This window comes from Zingiber officinale, chromosome 4A, assembly GCF_018446385.1.
Source record: "Zingiber officinale cultivar Zhangliang chromosome 4A, Zo_v1.1, whole genome shotgun sequence".
Lineage (NCBI taxonomy): Eukaryota > Viridiplantae > Streptophyta > Magnoliopsida > Zingiberales > Zingiberaceae > Zingiber > Zingiber officinale.
This window is the reverse complement of record NC_055992.1, coordinates 44,477,485-44,495,960: the sequence shown is the minus strand read 5'-3', so window position 1 is coordinate 44,495,960 and position 18,476 is coordinate 44,477,485. Positions and strand designations below refer to the sequence as shown.

Sequence of the window (18,476 nt, the reverse complement as noted above, 5' to 3'; positions counted from 1 at the left end):
CTTGGTCAGAGCATCCAACTTTGCAGACATGAGCGTGACTGCATCTACGTCAAATTTTCCTGATGCCTTTATTGGATTCCGAGAGAAAGAACCTCCAGATCTTTCAATTGCCCACTGATGGTGGTTCTGTGCCACATTTTCTATGATCTCTTCAGCTTCATCAAGGATCTTGTTCATTAACACCCCTCCTGCTGCAGAATCGAGGGACACCTTCGTGTGGTAGTTGATTCAATTGTAGAACGTGTGTAGTACCAACCACTTCTCGAGGCCGTGATGGGGGCACTGTCTCAGCATACTCTTGAATCTGTCTTATGCTTCGAATAACGATTCTGAGTCTATTTGTTTAAAGCTTGCAATTAAATTCCTCATGTGTGTAGTCTTACTCGGCGAGTAAAATTTGTCCAAAAATTTCTGCTCACACTGATCCCAAGATGTTATGTTGTTTGCTGGTAGAGAATTAAGCCACTTCTTGGCTCTATCTTTCAGGGAAAATCCAAAAAAAAGTAACCTTACTATTTCTGGAGGGACCCCATTTACTTTCATAGTACTGTAGATCTCATAGAAAAGCTCCAAGTGATGATTTGGAACGTCTTGCGGTCCTCCTCCAAATTGATTTTGCTGGACCATGTGGATCACTGCAGGCTTGATTTCAAAATTGTTGGCTTCAATTGGTGGTCGAGTGATGCTAGTCCGAAGCCCTCGTGCATAAGATGCTGCATAATCCTTCAAAAGTTTGTTAGCCATTTCAGAAGTTTCTTGTTATGCTTAGAGTCTCTACAAGTTTCTTCTCCTCAGGAAAGTTCTATCAATTTCTGGATCGAACGACAGAAGTTCTCCTGAAAGATTAGCTCTTCGCATGCAAGAATAAGATATTGAATAATCCAAGTGTAAGTAAAGAGTTAAAATATTTTTTTCTCTTTTTGATGTTATTTTTTTGCACTTTAATAAAAATGCAAAAAGTAAAGTGAAATAAAGAAAAACAAAGTCTAGTCTAATCCAATATGATTTTCACTAATGTTATAGATGTAGTCTCCAGCAACGACGCCAAAAACTTGTTACGCTTCCGTAAGTGCATGGATATGTCGTCAGTAATAAAAGATTATCGATCTCACAAGAACTGGTTATAAGCACTAGCGATTGTTCACGTAGAATTAGCTAAATTACTGTTGGTTGTAAGTTAACTATTTCTTAAGAAGAAAGGAAATAGGGAAGTAGATGTGAGAACTAACAAAAGAGAGAAAGGTTAACTTGGTTTAGGAAGAGTTCTAGGAGTTCGGCTTCGTTATGGTGGAATCTGATGTATCATGTTCTATCTTTTCCTCATTGTCAATCAATATGCATTCGCCGAAAGTTAAAGCTACTATCCTTAAGCACTAAACAGAGAAGATCCTTGTGAAATCCTATTACAGTTAGCCCCTGTCACTAGTGTTGGATCGAATTTAAGCTAGAAGGGGGTGAATAGCGATTTAAAAATTAATTTCCAAGAGATGCAGCGGAAAAAGAAAAGACACAGAGAATCAAGAACACCAAGATTTTTCTTGGTTCGGAGCCTAGGTCGACTCCTACTCTAAGGCCCGCGGTCGTTGACCGCTTTCGGTGGGCAATCACTATCAATCCGTAAAATGGTTACAATTTGAAAGTACAAATATTAAATGAAGAACAAGTATACCAACAATACAAAGGGTGAAGAAAATTAAAAGTCGGATGTCGGAGTAGCAGAGCGCAGTTGAAGACTTTGAAGTAGCGTATAGGAGCACATGATGTTCTGTTCAAATTTATTCAGGAGGCTGCACCCCAAGGCTCCCTTTTATAGCAACTATAAGACTGATACAGATCCTCGATCCTTGCGATCAGCTTTGACCCGAAGCGGATCGGTCGACCGATCCCTGGTTCGGTCGACAAATCAGATGATCTCCACCTCATCTGATCTGCTCGCTCCGCTTCGCTCGGGTCAAATCCTATCCAAGGTTCGGTCAATCGATAAATAGGTTTGGTCGACCAATCAGTCTTCTCTGACCCGATCATCTCGGTCCACTCCAGTCGATGATCATCCTTGGTTCGGTCGACCGATACCAAGGTCCGGTCGACCGATCCCCTAGTCGAACCCGGTCCATCCGCTGGAGCTTTGACCCACCACTGCTTGGGGGTTCGGTCGACCGATCTCGGTTAATTCTAACCCTGCATAAAAATGTTAGTTTCCTGCAAAACAGAGTTAGAACAAAAAAAAGAATAGTAATTAGATTCCGTCTCACCAAGACCAGAATTTACTCAAGATCTCGACTTAGAGTTCCGAAATGGCTCTAAGTCAGATCGGCGCCTAAGTTCCCTTCCCGGGAATGCATCCTCATAGTCACTCAACTCCAGTGACTTACCTTCACCCACCTGCCAAACGTCCGGTCAGGCCTTTGACCCGTCTGGACTTCGCGCCAGCTATCCGATCAGCCCGTCGACTTAGCTGGACTTCGTGCCAAAAGTTCGGTCGGCCCGTCGACCCGTTTGGACTTCGTGTCAGCTATCTGGTCGGCCCGTTGACCTAGCTGGGCTTCGTACCAGACATTCTGTCAGCCCGTCAACGTCTGGACTTCTCCTGCACACTCAATCAAAGTGTTTAGACAACACCAAAACTAACTTAACCTAATTTTTCATTCATCAAAATCTGAGTTAGAACGTTAGTGCTAACCGCACCAACAATCTCCCCCTTTTTGATGGAATGACAACCTAGTTAAGTTAGTGAAAAAATATGCAAGTAAAATAAACAATTATAGGGTTTTTAAGTTAGTTTGTATTTTCAATTTTGGTTTAGCTAACTTAACCACCTAACACTCCCCCTTTGGCATTCATCAAATAGAAGCATGGATCAAGCAATCATAAATACAAAGGAAAATTAAAAGATACAAGCATAAGTCAGATTCACTTGGGAGAATTTGAAGATTAAAGATTTTTGCTTAAAGAAAACCTTTTCAAAATAGCGAAGTTTTAAACATAACTTAAGATTTTTGCTTAAGTTCTAATTTTTATAAAATTTAGCATTTAAGTTAAACTTAGGTAAAATCAAATGTTCAGAACTAGATTTTTAAATTTGATTTTCAAAACTAAGTTAAAATTAATTTTCAAAACTAAGTTAAAATTAATTTTCAAAATCATTTTTCAATAAAAAAGCAAAGCCTAGTTCTTAACATAAAAACATTTTAAATAAAGGAAAAATAAGTAATTTGATTTCTCCCCCTGAACCTGACATTAAAAATAAACAACTGTCTAATCAATTAGTTACTTACCAACTATCAGAAGATAGTAGCTTTCACTTGGTTAGTCAAGTTAAGTTCATTGTAATCAGTTAGTGTTTGACTAAGCTGAATAACTTAACTTGAATAATACCTGTTTAGTATTTAATGCCCAGACTTATAATGATGTAATGAAATAAGTATCTTAAGTCCAGGCAATTGACCTATGCATCTCACCCCTTTCTAAGTTTGTCAATCACAAACAAGGTAAGCCTAGGTGTTGGTGAGATGCTCAAGTACTAGTCCTATGGGTACATGCTTTCTAAGGAATTTGAACTAATCTAAGGCTAAACTGTTTTTGAAATTCTAAAAATTGGAAGGTTTTGAAGGCATTTTTATTCTAGAATTTAAAATAACTAGTTTTGAAAACAATTTTAAAATTTTAAAAATCCTAGTCTATTAAGCACATGTAACGCCCAAAAATTCTCAAAACTATTTTAGAAATATTTTATGATTTTTCTAGAATTTTAGAATATTTTCAGGGAATTTTTAGAGTAGCGGAAGTAGCAAAAATAAATAGGACCGTAAAATAGCTTACGCGGGAATTGAACCCAAGACCTATGGGTCCTATGTCTTATGGTGAACCATGGTGACCAAGTGAACCCAGCAGGGCCGTGCTGAAAGGAAAGGGAAACAATTTTAGTTAAGTTGGAGTTGGGCCGGAATTATCACTTAATATAAATAGGGAATTAATATGTGAAGAGTTATTTTCCCTTAACGTGATTTTTTCTCACCCTCACCCTAGCCACGCCGACTCCCTCTCCTCCTCCTTCTCTCGGCGCCAACCAAAAGGAAGCTAGGGTTCCGTCCCAAGGGTTCCAAGGGCACTTTCCGGCGATGACTTCGACACGAGGACACTCCCCTCCGCGAGAGGAACGCATAGACGCGAGAAGATCGTCGAAAGGATCGTCTTCTCCGGAAATCTAGCGATTAGAATCGTAAGAAAATCCGAACAAGAGGTAAGAAACCCCTCACTTGCAGTATAAGTAGCTTTTCGTACGATAGAATGCTTTTAATTTAGCCATATGTAGACTTTTCGACGCATAGTGTGTATTTAACCCTCCTCGCAGATTTAGGGATCTAGTTGAGCACCTCTAGATGGGCCAGACATGTTTTCTCCTTACAGTCGGAGATTCTAGACGATGTCGGGTGCCTAGAGGTGATCTCCCTAATAGAGGGGAGAGTTGGAGCACACTAAGTGTTCGATAAAATGCTTAGCTTAGTAAATTGCTACAGTAGGCATTTTTAATAGCTCAGTAAATGCAATAGAAGCATTTAAAATAGCTTAGTTAGTCTTGCTACAGCATATATTGGACTACGGTCCAATGGGTGGGCACCCACAGTTGCCTCTAGGTTCAGATAACCTAGTAAAAGCAAGATAAATTAGTTAGCTATGATCCAGTATTTTACTTTCAGTAGGGGCACTGTACGGGATTAGATATCCATTGGGCTGGGCTCCCATAGTCGGTCCCTAGGTTTAGATAACCTAGTAAACCTTACTAAATTCAGGACTTGCAACCCCGGGTCTAGTTAAGGATGCGCGCATAGCATGTACAGTTGCCAGGCCCATTAGCAATATGATTATGTATTTTAATCTATTACCTTATTAGCTTTTCAAAACTCACAAAGATCAGTTATGTTAGATGAGTTTGAATTCAGCTATAGTTTAGCTCAGTTTATGTTCACTCAGTTTTCCTGATTGTTGTATATGATAGTTTATGACTAGCTTTATATGCCATGCTTTAGTGTTCATGTTCAGTGATTTCAGTATGCCATGTTTAGCAAGTTTGACATATGTTTGATAGCATGTTTTTAAAATCATAAATGCATCGTATGCATGGTTTAGTGAGGTAGATGGTTTCTTACTAAGCGAAAGCTTATAGATACTTTCTTTTCCTTATACTGCAGATAAAGGTAAAGGAAAAATGGACTAGCGGAGGCTGGGGAATAATGCGGTGAAGATGTGTGTGGATGGAACTTGGAATGAAGATCTTAGGGACTTAGCAAATCGTTTTAAACATTAGAACTTTCTGTGTTTACTATTTTGCACTATAGTATGTTACTTGGTATAAGTTCGTTAACTATGCACTCTATCATGCTTAGAACACCTATTTCATGATTTTAGAATGTTAGTTGTTATTGTTAGAGTGTTTTTCATCATTTTTAGAACTTGTAATGTGATTGAGGCTCGAAACAGTGCTGAAATCAGAGTTTAGCTGCAAAATCAGAAACCTCAATCGATCGGTGGATCGATTGGGGGTTCCCAATCGATCAGCTAATCGATTGGTCAATCTGTTCCGCGAACAGTAGGCTTCTGGATCGATCAGCCGATCGATCCAGCCATTTCCGTCGCGAACAGAGAGCTCTGGGATCGATCAATGGATCGATTGACCAGCCTGGATCGATCAGCCGATCGATCCAAATTATTGTCCCGAGCACAGTAGCGTGCTGGATCGATCACTAGATCGATCCGACGTTCCAATCGATCAATGGATCGATTGGGAGGTCTGATATCAACGGGAAAATGTCTAAGTTCAGTCCTTGACCATGGGGAAGGTAAAACATGTCATGAATAGTTAGTTTACCTACCTTAGCATGTATAGAACCAAGAAATGATAACAGCTTAGCAAAATTTTAATTAGTACAGCTTCCGCGTCTAGTTTTAGTGATGGTCAGGGAATAGTTTAGCACAGCATAATGTGACGATCGGCCTCACAGCCTAGTTAGTAGTAGGCGGGTCATTACAGAGTGGTATCAAAGCAGTTTCCATACTTCTTACACACACATCAGCATTGAACCTGCAGCTTCCAAGTAAGAACATCTCTCACTTTCTCTATGTTTCTTGTTTTCATGTTCAGATATAACTAAAGCATGCTTGTTTATGATAATAGTTAACATGATAACAATAGTCACTCCCTCATGATTGTGTTAGTTATGTAAGTCTTTCATGTCTTTAGAAATGGCACGAGGACGCCCAGCTAGAAGGGCACCAGCCACTGAGCCCCAGCATGAGGCAGGCAGTTCAGTGCCTACCCCAGACCTTATAGCATTAGTGGCTCGGTTACAGCAGCAGCTAGCTAAACAGCAACAGGAAATAGCCACCTTAAAGGCTAATCAGAAGAATACTCCCACAGTCACTCCGGAATCGAACTTAGCGACACCAGTAGTTTTAGAGGTTCCACCAGTCCAACCTACAGCACCAGTAGCTCCAGCAGGAACACAGAGAGAAGCCTATATGATCCAGTGGCAGAGAGTCAAGCCAGAGAATTTCTCAGGCACCAGCGAACCATGGGATGCTCAAGCCTGGTTCAAAACACTGGAAAGCACGATGGAGCTCCTGGACTGGCCAGAGTATGAAAAGGTGAAGTGCGCCTCCTTCTGCCTGACAGGAGATGCACGCATGTGGTGGGAGAGAATTAGAGCGAAGCGCCCAGTAAACCAGATGACATGGGCAGACTTCGAGAAAGAATTCTTTGAGGAGTTCTTTCACATGCAGGTCACGAACCGCCATTACGACGAGTTCACTGAATTTCACCAGGGCAACCTATCAGTTGAGGAAGCCGTGAAGAAATTCAATAGATTGGCTCGTCTGTGTCCCGAATTAGTCAGCACAGAAAAAGAGCGAGTTCGGTTGATGCTTAAGATGCTGAGGCCGGAAATATCAATGAACGTGGCTGGCGGCATTCACAGGCCGCAAACCACCGAAGAGCTAGTCAGCAGCGCCCTAACCACTGAGCATTACCAGAATAGCATCAAGCAGCAGAAGCAAGTCCTCTCAGAAGCTAAAGGTCAAGGAGGCTCAGGCACTCAGAAACAGCAGGGCCACAGCTCCCATGGCTCTAACTGGAAAGGGAACTCCAGCAACAAGCGCAAACCAGGGAGTTACCCAAAAGGAGGACCAGCTAGCAAGCAGCCCAGTTATCCAAAGTGTGCTACTTGTGGGAAATTCCACCCTGGAGTTTGTCGTAAGGGCACACGAGGATGCTTCGAATGCGGACAGGAAGGGCATATGGCCAAGCAGTGTCCGAACAAGGCCAGCTTTCCTCCTCCACAGCCGATCCAGTACGAAGCTAAGCCAACACAGTTGCATCAGATGCAAGCTGCCTTAGATGGTCCGCACATCAGCTAGGGTAGATTAGAGGTTCCTCCAGCTATGACCAATGCGAGGATTTACTCACTCACCAGAGAGGACGTAGCAAATGCCTCGACAGTTGTCACAGGCCAGATTAGTATTTTACAACAAAGTACAACTGTCCTATTCGATACTGGGGCAACCCATTCATATATATCCAGGGCATTTGCTGAGAAGTTAGCAATACCTCCAGAGGTACTCAGTAGTCAGTTTCTGACGACGTTACCCTCAGGAGAAATTATGGCATCCACGCACTGGCTCAGTGCAGTGCTAGTCATTATAGCAGACAGAGAGCTCTTTTGTGATCTGATAGTGCTAAATATGACTGACTACGATGTCATCTTCGGAATGGACTTCTTGGTTAAATACGGTGTCTCAATAGAATGCCGTAAACAGAAAGTCGTGTTCCGACCCGAAGCAGAAGCACAGTTCGAATTCATCGGAGAACCCAGGAGGAAGGCCAAGAAGTTTCTCTCAGCTATGAAGGCACAGAGATTAATGGATTCAGGATGTACGGGATTTTTAGCACATGTAGTCAGTACCAGTCAAGACAAGGACCAACAGCTAGCAGAGGTCTGAGTCGTATGTGACTACCTAGCAGTCTTCCCTGAAGAGTTACCAGGATTAGCACCAGACAGGGAGATTGAATTTGAGATAGAGCTCATTCACGGTACCAATCCGATCTCCAAGGTGCCTTATCGCATGGCTCCAGCAGAACTGAAAGAACTCCATAAGCAATTACAGGAGCTGCTTGACAAGGGCTTCATACGCCCTAGTCACTCACCATGGGGAGCACCTGTACTGTTCGTGAAGAAGAAGGACGGGAGCATGCCCCTGTGTATAGATTACCGGGCACTGAACCAAGTTACGATCAAGAACAAGTATCCTCTTCCCAGAATAGATGACCTGTTTGATCAGCTAAAGGGAGCAGCAGTGTTCTCTAAAATAGACCTCAGATCAGGTTATCATCAGGTGAAGGTTAAAGAAGGGGATATACCCAAGACAGCATTCAGGACCAGATACGAACATTATGAGTTCGTAGTCATGCCCTTTGGCGTAACAAATGCTCCAACTACTTTCATGGACCTCATGAACAGAGTATTCAGAGAATACTTAGATAAGTTCGTTATCGTATTCATCGATGACATCCTTATCTATTCAAGAACTCAGGAAGAACACGCAGAGCACCTGAGAACAGTATTGCAGACCCTTCAGCAGAACCAGCTGTACGCCAAGTTCACAAAATGTGAATTTTGGTTAGATCAGGTGTCCTTCCTGGGTCACATCATCTCAAAGGATGGTATCATGGTAGACCCCAGTAAGATAGAAGCTATGAGCAACTGGAAAAGACCCAAGAACGCCAGTGAGATCAGAAGCTTTCTGGGATTAGCGGGTTACTACAGGAAATTCGTAGAGGACTTCTCCAGGATAGCCTCCCCACTGACAGCTCTCACCAGAAAGAACAGAAAATTTCAGTGGACAGAGGACTGTGAGAACAGTTTCAGTGAGCTGAAAAAGAGATTGATTAGTGCACCTATTCTGACACTACCAGAGAACGCAGATAGCTTTGACATATATAGTGATGCCTCGAAGTTGGGACTAGGAGCAGTGCTGATGCAAGATGGCAAGATAATCGCCTACGCCTCCAGACAACTCAAGGATTATGAGAAGAACTATCCTACTCATGACCTTGAGCTTGCAGCAGTGGTGTTCGCTCTCAAAATTTGGAGACATTACTTGTATGGAGCCCAGTGCAGAGTGTATACAGATCATCAGAGTTTGAAGTACTTCTTCACTCAGAAAGATCTGAATATGCGACAGCGCAGATGGCTAGAGCTGGTCAAAGACTATGATATAGACATCCTCTACCACCCAGGAAAAGCAAATAGGGTAGCAGACGCCCTCAGCCGAAAGTCCAGCGCTACCCTATTATCCTTGGCAGCCATGTCACCGCCCTTACAAAAGGAGATTATAGATTTCGGTCTTGAACTCATAGTCGGACAGCTCTCTACTATGACATTAGAGTCTACCTTGCTTGGTGACATCCAGACAGCTCGGGAGCAGGATCCTGAAATTCAGAAAATCAAGCAAGGGATAACAGAATCAGGAAGTGGAGAATTTAGTGTATCCGATAGTGGGGTGTTGTATTTTGGCGACAGACTTTGTGTTCCAGATCAGGAGGAACTACGAAGAAAGATTTTAGATGAGGCTCACAAGACTCCCTATGCGATGCATCCTGGCTCCACCAAAATGTACCAGGACTTGAAGAAACGTTTTTGGTGGCCTGGGATGAAGAGAGACGTCGCCCGATATGTCAGCACCTGCTTAACCTGTCAGAGGGTTAAGGCAGAGCATCAGAGACCAGGAGGAGTCTTGCAGCCTATCCAGATCCCAGAATGGAAGTGGGAAGACATTTCTATGGACTTCATAGTGGGATTACCCAGAACCACGAATGGTTTTGATACCATCTGGGTAATAGTCGACAGGTTGACTAAATTAGCCCACTTCTTAGCTATCAGGATATCCTACTCCATGGAACAGCTAGCACAGTTGTATCTCAGGGAGATCGTTAGATTACATGGAGTCCCACGAACCATTATTTCAGACAGAGACAGTAGGTTCACATCACACTTCTGGGAGTGTGTACAGTCAGCGTTGGGCACGAAGTTGAAGTTTAGCACAGCTTTCCATCCTCAGACAGATGGTCAGACGGAGCGAGTAAATCAGGTACTCGAAGATATGCTCCGAGCATGTGCCCTAGACTTCAAGGGAAGTTGGTGCAAATATCTGAGCTTAGCAGAATTTGCATACAACAACAGCTATCAGGCCACTATCGGTATGTCACCTTACGAGGCTCTTTATGGGCGGAGGTGTAGATCTCCAATCTGCTGGTATGAGAGTGGTGAACAGAAGGAACTAGAACTTCAGACAGATCTAGTGGCAGATATCACAACAGCTATACAGCAGATCCGCCAGAGGATAGAGACAGCTCAGAGCCGCCAGAAAAGCTATGCTGATACACGGCGCATGTAACAACCACCCTTCTTACTACTTCTCTCTAAGGGCGACCATTACCTATCTATACTCTACCTACTAGTGTCACTTATGCTAATATTAGCAACACTTAGATTTATCACGGCCCCAGAGGAATTCCTACCGAAAAATTTCGGCAGAATCTCCCTTGTACCGGTGACTAAATCCATAATACAAACAATATATACGCAGCCACAGGCGGCTGGAATACATTTTTCACAACCACGCAGTAATAAAATCACACTATAACCAAAGCAACTACTCTAGCAAAAGCAACCAACTACATCACTCCACAAATAATAAAAGTAAACTAATTACAAGTGCGGAATAAACTTAAATACAGTCTCAACTCATAATGACACTTAAGAAAACTAAAAGGATTAAACATAAAGTCTTGACAATTTTTTTGCCAGCTAATTCTGGATCTCTCCACAGTCCAAACATCACACATCTTCATCACCACCACCATCCTGTCACCTCCTTTTCATATCTTAGCTTTTCCTTTATCTGCGGTAGGAGGAAAGAAAACAAAAGATCTATAAGCGAAAACGCTTAGTAAGTACTAATCTATCTCACAAAAACTCGAAGTGCATAAAAAGAATGCAACAATACTAAAACTGAAATGCTAAAAGCAAAGCTACATGTACTCATGGTATACAGAAATAAAACTGAATACTAAACATGCTCACTAACTGACAGGAAAGTAATGAAACAACTACTGTAAGCTTAGAATTAAAGAACTAAACTTTTATTGATTCTAAGCATAAACTTGTTTCATTTTCTTATATCCTTATACTAGAAATTAATCTTTTAATTTCTCTTTCACTTTCTTCTTCTTGTTCTTCTTACTTTTCTTATACTAGAAATTAATCTTTTAATTTCTCTTTCACTTTCTTTTTCTTGTTCTTCTTACTTTTCTTTTCTTCTTTGGGCCCAGGCTTAGTACCATCTTTGTTTTGCGCGCTCTCTAATAGTGACTGGGGTAGCGAGCCTCCAGCCCTATGAGGATAAAGACCTCGGTCTTACCAGGGCTAAGACCTTGGAATTGGTCACCTGGATTTGTTTAACGACAACCTCGGAAGTCGGGTACTAGCCTCTTACTTTAGTTTACTTGTTATCTCTTTTTAACTAGACCTTGGTCTTTTTTTTTCTTTTTACTCAGTTTTCTCATAATCCTTTATTAGAGTTTATTGGAATCCTCTAGATATACCTAACAAGTGTAGGATTACAATTAACTAAGCATGCTATATAAAAACAATACAAGAGAAGCAAATCTAAACTCTCTCTAAGCATGTTATAAAACAAAGCAACAGAAAAGCAAATCTAAACTTTCTAAACATGCTGTAAAACAAAGGAAAAGAAAGCACATCTGAACTTACTAATCATGCTCTAGAATAGAGCAAAAGAGAGCTAGTTTGAACTTTTAAAACATGTTGTGATAAAAGCAAAAAGGAAACTAATCTAACCTCACTAATCATGCTACAAAGTAGAGCAAAAAGAAAACTAATTTGATCTTGCTAATCATGCTACAAAATGGAGCAAAAGAAACTAATTTGGACTTTCTAAACATGATGTAAAGTAGAGCAAAATAAACCAACTTGGACTTACTAAACATGCTGTAAGATAGAGCAAAAGAAAGCTAACTTGGACTTACTAACATGCTGTAAAAACAGGGCAAAAGAATGAAACTTTAAGCTTCCTAACATGCTGTAAAAATAGGGCAAAAGAATGCAACTTTGAACTTTCTAAACATGCTGTAAAATAGAGCAAAAGAAAACTAACTTGGACTTTCTAAACATGCTGTAAAATAACTAAAGGCTGAATTGAAATGCTAAATCAAGGAATCTGGAACACATGTTAGAGTAGAACTAAAAGCTAACTAACACTGAAGCTAAAAACAAAGGAACTAGTCACCAACTAAAAGCTAGGGTTCGGATGGAAGCAAACCTAAGCACAACTGAAAATTTAAAAGGAACAAGTTGTCAACTGATGCTAGTGTTCGGATTAAGGAGGAGGATCAAAGTCCATTCACTTGCATAGCACTAACGGAAAGGAACAGAACCGAATCAAGGAGCAACTCCAGCAATAATAAGAAGGAATAACAAAAGAATCAATCCAGTACAGCATTTCCGAATGCAAAATACGCCTGCAAGTATAAGTAGGAAATATAAATCTGTACAGCATGCTTTAAATTCCAACATAAAGAATCTAACATCTCTAATAGGCAATTCATACAAATGGAATGGAAGGGAAACCTTGGCAATTCGGCTAGGTCCACAGAGCATGGAGAGAAAAGCCCTAACATATGATTTCACTCGGCACAGCAAAATCCGAAAGCAAGGAAACGAAATCCGAAGATTCGGAGCAACTCCTACCACAGGTGAGTAGTACTTACACTTGTTTGCTTGGACTTACAACCGAGAGGAAAGATTGCTAGGGTTTCGAGAAAAGCTTGAGATCTCGGTGATCCTTCTGTGCCCGCGTGCTCCCCTCGACAATACGACCTTAAGGAGGTGAAGAAAACCCCTCGGAAAGCTTTGGCCAGCCGCCGGAGGAAGAGCCCTAAGCCCGCTTCTTTGTTTCCATCGCGAGAGGAGAAGGATCGCGCGCGTGAGGGAGGAGGCGAAATTAGGTTTTGGGATAAACTTAAGCCTTTTCTTATATCTAGGGGTTTCCATTATACTATACCTTAAATCTATTTCTTCTCATATTCGGTTAACAAAACCGTGTAGCTCAGCTGGTTGGGCCGGTTTTGCTTGGGTCAGTCCGACCCGAGGTCGTGGGTTCGAACCTCGTCTTCAACAATTTTTGTCAAACTTCTTTCTTTTTGTAAACCTACTAAACGACCTCCAAAAATTACGTAAAAATACTCTAAAAATTCCTAAAAATCTCTAGAATATTTTAAAAGTATTTCCAAATATTTTTATGGACTTTTAAAACTTGAAATAGGGAAATTTGGGTCGTTACAGCGCAGACCCTTAGAGTTTTCAGTTGGGGATTCAGTGTTCCTCAGAGTAGCTCCCATGAAGGGAGTAATGCGTTTTGGGAAAAAGGGCAAGCTAAGTCCCAGATATGTGGGACCATACCTTATCAGCAGAAGAGTGGGCAAGGTAGCATATGAGCTAGAGCTACCCCAGGAAATGTCAGCTGTCCATAATGTGTTTCATGTCTCTATGCTGAAGAAGTATACCCCAGACGCCACCCAGGTGATTGAGCCCCAGTCGGTACATATCCGCAAGGACCTCAGCTATGACAGTTGGCCTATTCAGATAATAGACCGAGCAGTTAAGAAATTACGGAACAAGGAAGTACCATTAGTCAAAGTTATTTGGCACAGTCACACAGCAGAAGAGGCGACTTGGGAGACAGAAGCCAGCATAAGACAGAAGTACCCAGAGTTATTCTAAGTTCGAGGATGAACTTTTTATAAGGTATGGGGGATTGTAACGCCCGAAAATTCTCAAAACTATTTTAGAAATATTCTATGATTTTTCTGAAATTTTAGAATATTTTTAGGGAATTTTTAGAGTAGCAGAAGTAGCAAAAATAAATAGGACCGTAAAATAGCTTACGCGGGAATTGAACCCGAGACCTATGGGTCCTATGTCTTATGGTGAACCATGGTGACCAAGTGAACCCAGCAGGGCCGTGCTGAAAGGAAAGGGAAACAATTTTAGTTAAGTTGGAGTTGGGCCGGAATTATCACTTAATATAAATAGGGAATTAATAGGTGAAGAGTTATTTTCCCTTAACGTGATTTTTCCTCACCCTCACCCTAGCCACGCCAACTCCCTCTCCTCCTCCTTCTCTCGGCGCCAACCACAAGGAAGCTAGGGTTCCGTCCCAAGGGTTCCAAGGGCACTTTCCGGCGATGACTTCGACACGAGGATGCTCCCCTCCGCGAGAGGAATGCATAGACGCGAGAAGATCGTCGAAAGGATCGTCTTCTCCGGAAATCTAGCGATTAGAATCGTAAGAAAATCCGAATAGGAGGTAAGAAACCCCTCACCTGCAGTATAAGTAGCTTTTCGTACGATAGAATGCTTTTAATTTAGCCATATGTAGACTTTTCGACGCATAGTGTGTATTTAACCCTCCTCGCAGATTTAGGGATCTAGTTGAGCACCTCTAGATGGGCCAGACATGTTTTCTCCTTACAGTCGGAGATTCTAGACGATGTCGGGTGCCTAGAGGTGATCTCCCTAATAGAGGGGAGAGTTGGAGCACACTAAGTGTTCGATAAAATGCTTAGCTCAGTAAATTGATACAGTAGACCTTTTTAATAGCTCAGTAAATGCAATAGAAGCATTTAAAATTGCTTAGTTAGTCTTGCTACAGCATATATGGGACTACGGTCCAATGGGTGGGCACCCACAGTCGCCTCTAGGTTCAGATAACCTAGTAAAAGCAAGATAAATTAGTTAGCTATGATCCAGTATTTTACTTTCAGTAGGGGCACTGTACGAGATTAGATATCCATTGGGCTGGGCTCCCATAGTCGGTCCCTAGGTTTAGATAACCTAGTAAACCTTACTAAATTCGGGACTTGCAACCCCGGGTCTAGTTAAGGATGCGCGCATAGCATGTACAGTTGTCAGGCCCATTAGCAATATGATTATATATTTTAATCTATTACCTTATTAGCTTTTCAAAACTCACAAAGATCAGTTATGTTAGATGAGTTTGAATTCAGCTATAGTTTAGCTCAGTTTATGTTCACTCAGTTTTCCTGATTGTTGTATATGATAGTTTATGACTAGCTTGATATGCCATGCTTTAGTGTTCATGTTCAGTTATTTCAGTATGCCATGTTTAGCAAGTTTGACATATGTTTGATAGCATGTTTTTAAAATCATAAATGCATCGTATGCATGGTTTAGTGAGGTAGATGGTTTCTTACTAAGCGAAAGCTTATAGATACTTTCTTTTCCTTATACTGCAGATAAAGGTAAAGGAAAAATGGACTAGCGGAGGCTGGGGAACAATGCGGTGAAGATGTGTGTGGATGGAACTTAGAATGAAGATCTTAGGGACTTAGCAAATCGTTTTAAACATTAGAACTTTCTGTGTTTATTATTTTGCACTATAGTATGTTACTTGGTATAAGTTCGTTAACTATGCACTCTATCATGCTTAGAACACCTATTTCATGATTTTAGAATGTTAGTTGTTATTGTTAGAGTGTTTTTCATCATTTTTAGAACTTGTAATGTGATTGAGGCTCGAAACAGTGCTGAAATCAGAGTTTAGCTGCAAAATCAGAAACCTCAATCGATCGGTGGATCGATTGGGGGTTCCCAATCGATCAGCTGATCAATTGGTCAATCTGTTCCGCGAACAGTAGGCTTCTGGATCGATCAGCCGATCGATCCAGCCATTTCCGTCGCGAACAGAGAGCTCTGGGATCGATTGACCAGCCTGGATCGATCAGCCGATCGATCCAAATTATTGTCCTGAGCACAATAGCGTGCTGGATCGATCACTAGATCGATCCGACGTTCCAATCGATCAATGGATCGATTGGGAGGTCTGATATCAGCGGGAAAATGTCTAAGTTCAGTCCTTGACCATAGGGAAGGTAAAACATGTCATGAATAGTTAGTTTACCTACCTTAGCATGTATAGAACCAAGAAATGATAACAGCTTAGCAAAATTTTAATTAGTACAGCTTCCGCGTCTAGTTTTAGTGATGGTCAGGGAATAGTTTAGCACAGCATAATGTGACGATCGGCCTCACAGCCTAGTTAGTAGTAGGCGGGTCGTTACAACACATCCCTAATTTTCTACGTAGATTACTAAACTCACTTTCAGGGAGGGGTTTGGTGAATATGTCAGCTAAATTTAACTTGGACTCAATGTACTTGAGTTCAATGTCACCTTTAGTAACATGATCCCTAATAAAGTGATGCCTAATTTCAATGTGTTTGGTTCTTGAATGATGCATAGGATTTTTTGTTAAGTTAATTGAACTAATATTATCAATTAAAACTTTTACATTTGTAAGATTTAAGTTAAAATCTTTTAGGGTGTGTATCATCCATAACAGTTGTGCAACGCACTCTCCTATAGCTATATATTCTGACTCAGTTGTAGATAAAGCAACACAATGTTGCTTTCTACTAAACCAGCTGACAAGTGATGGACCAAGTAATTGACATCCTCCACTTGTGCTTTTGCGGTCTAATTTACAACCAGCATAATCTGAGTCAGAATATCCTATTCAGTCGAAGTTGTTAGTTCTAAGATACCAAATTCCTACATTTGTTGTTCCTTTAAGGTATCTAAAGATTCTTTTGAGTCAAATGAGATTCTTTAGCATAGGTTTGGTATATAGCACACATACTAACTATAAATAGAATATCAGGTCGACTTGTAGTTAAGTACAGTAGGCTACCTATCGCACTCCTATAGTATTTTAAATCAACTGGTTTACCATTGAGGTCATCATCTAGGATTGTGTTTACTGCCATGGGTGTTTTTATTTCTTTAGTATTTTCCATTCCAAATTTTCTAAGTAACTCCTTAGTGTATTTTGTTGATAAATATAGTTTCCTTCATTTGTTTGTTTAATTTGTAGTCCTAAAAAGTAAGTCAACTTGCCTACTAAACTCATTTCAAACTCACGTTCCATTAAACTTGTAAATTCATTTAAGAATTCTGAATTGGTTGACCCAAAGATTATATCATCTACATAGATTTAAGCTATAAAAATATCATTTTTTTTTATTAATTTAACGAATAAGGTTAGGTCAATTTGGCCTTGGTTGAACCCCTTAGAGATTAGGTAAGAAGTTAGTCTTTCATACCATGCCCTAGGTGCTTGCTTAAGTCCATATAAAGCTTTCTTTAATTTAAATACATAGTCAGGGTGTTCTAGACTTTCAAACTCAGGTGGTTGTCCTACGTATACTTCTTCTTTTATTAGTCCATTTAAAAAGGCAGACTTGACGCCCATATGATACTATCTGAACCCTTTGTGAGCTGTATAACTAAGTAGCATCCTAATGGACTCTAATCTGGCTACTGGGGCATAGGTTTCATCATAGTCAAGTCCTTCTACTTGACTAAATCCCTTGGCAACTAGCGTAGCTTTATTTCTAGTAATTTCCCCAGTGTCACTTAATTTGTTTCTGAATACCCATTTTGTTTCTATTATTTTCTTATTTTTGGGTGGTGGTACTAAGTTTCAAACTTCATTACGCTCAAATTGAGCTAGTTCTTCTTGCATAGCTATGACCAAGTCTGGGTCAAGCAGGGATTCAGCTATGGTTTTGGGTTTAATTTTAGAGATTAATGAAATTTGACTTAGGTTTCTAAAGGATGGCCTAGTCTGAACCCTTAGGTCTGGGTTACCAATTATTTGGCTAGTTGGATGATTTGGGTTTACTAATAGTTCTAGGAGATTGACTCTCTTGAGGTTCTTCTTCCTCTTCATGATTTAGAGATTGATTGGTTCCTTCAGGATTGGTATTTTCTTGAACAAATTCAATTGGTTGAAGTTGGGTTTGTTCTTGGTTTTGTTTGGATTCTTCAAATTTTAGATTCGTAGTTTCTTTAATTCTTAAGGTAACCTTATTATAAACTCTGTAGCCTCTACTGTTTAGGGAGTATCCTACAAAGATTCCATTTTCTACTTTAGATGTGAATTTTCCTAGGTGTTCTCTTGTATTTAAAATGAAGGCTGGGCACCCAAATACTTTAAAGTATTTTATATTGGGTTGTTTATTATAGTAGATTTCAAAGCAGGTTTTATTATGTGTTTTGTTTAGTGTTGTTCTATTTTGTATGTAGCAGGTTGTACTAACAGCTTCTGCCCAAAAGTACTTAGGTAGGTTGTATTCGTTCAGCATTGTTCTAGATGCTTCAAGCAGAGTTCTATTTTTCCTTTCTACAATTCCATTTTGTTAGGGAGTTTTGGGGCACGAGAATTTGTGATGATAGCCGTTTTCGAGACAAAATTTATTAAAGTTATGATTTTTAAATTCTCCCCCATTATCACTTCTAATTCTTTTGATTTTAAGGTCTTTTT

The 18,476-nt window shown here is 40.6% G+C and overlaps 1 non-coding gene across 1 annotated transcript; it reads left to right on the top strand.

Annotated features, from left to right (window-relative positions):
* The first annotated feature begins 265 nt into the window (after positions 1-265).
* LOC121974037 lies at positions 266-373 on the top strand. Its single transcript, XR_006109917.1, has one exon. It is a non-coding gene; the product is annotated as a small nucleolar RNA R71 (small nucleolar RNA).
* The last annotated feature ends 18,103 nt before the right edge of the window (positions 374-18,476 follow it).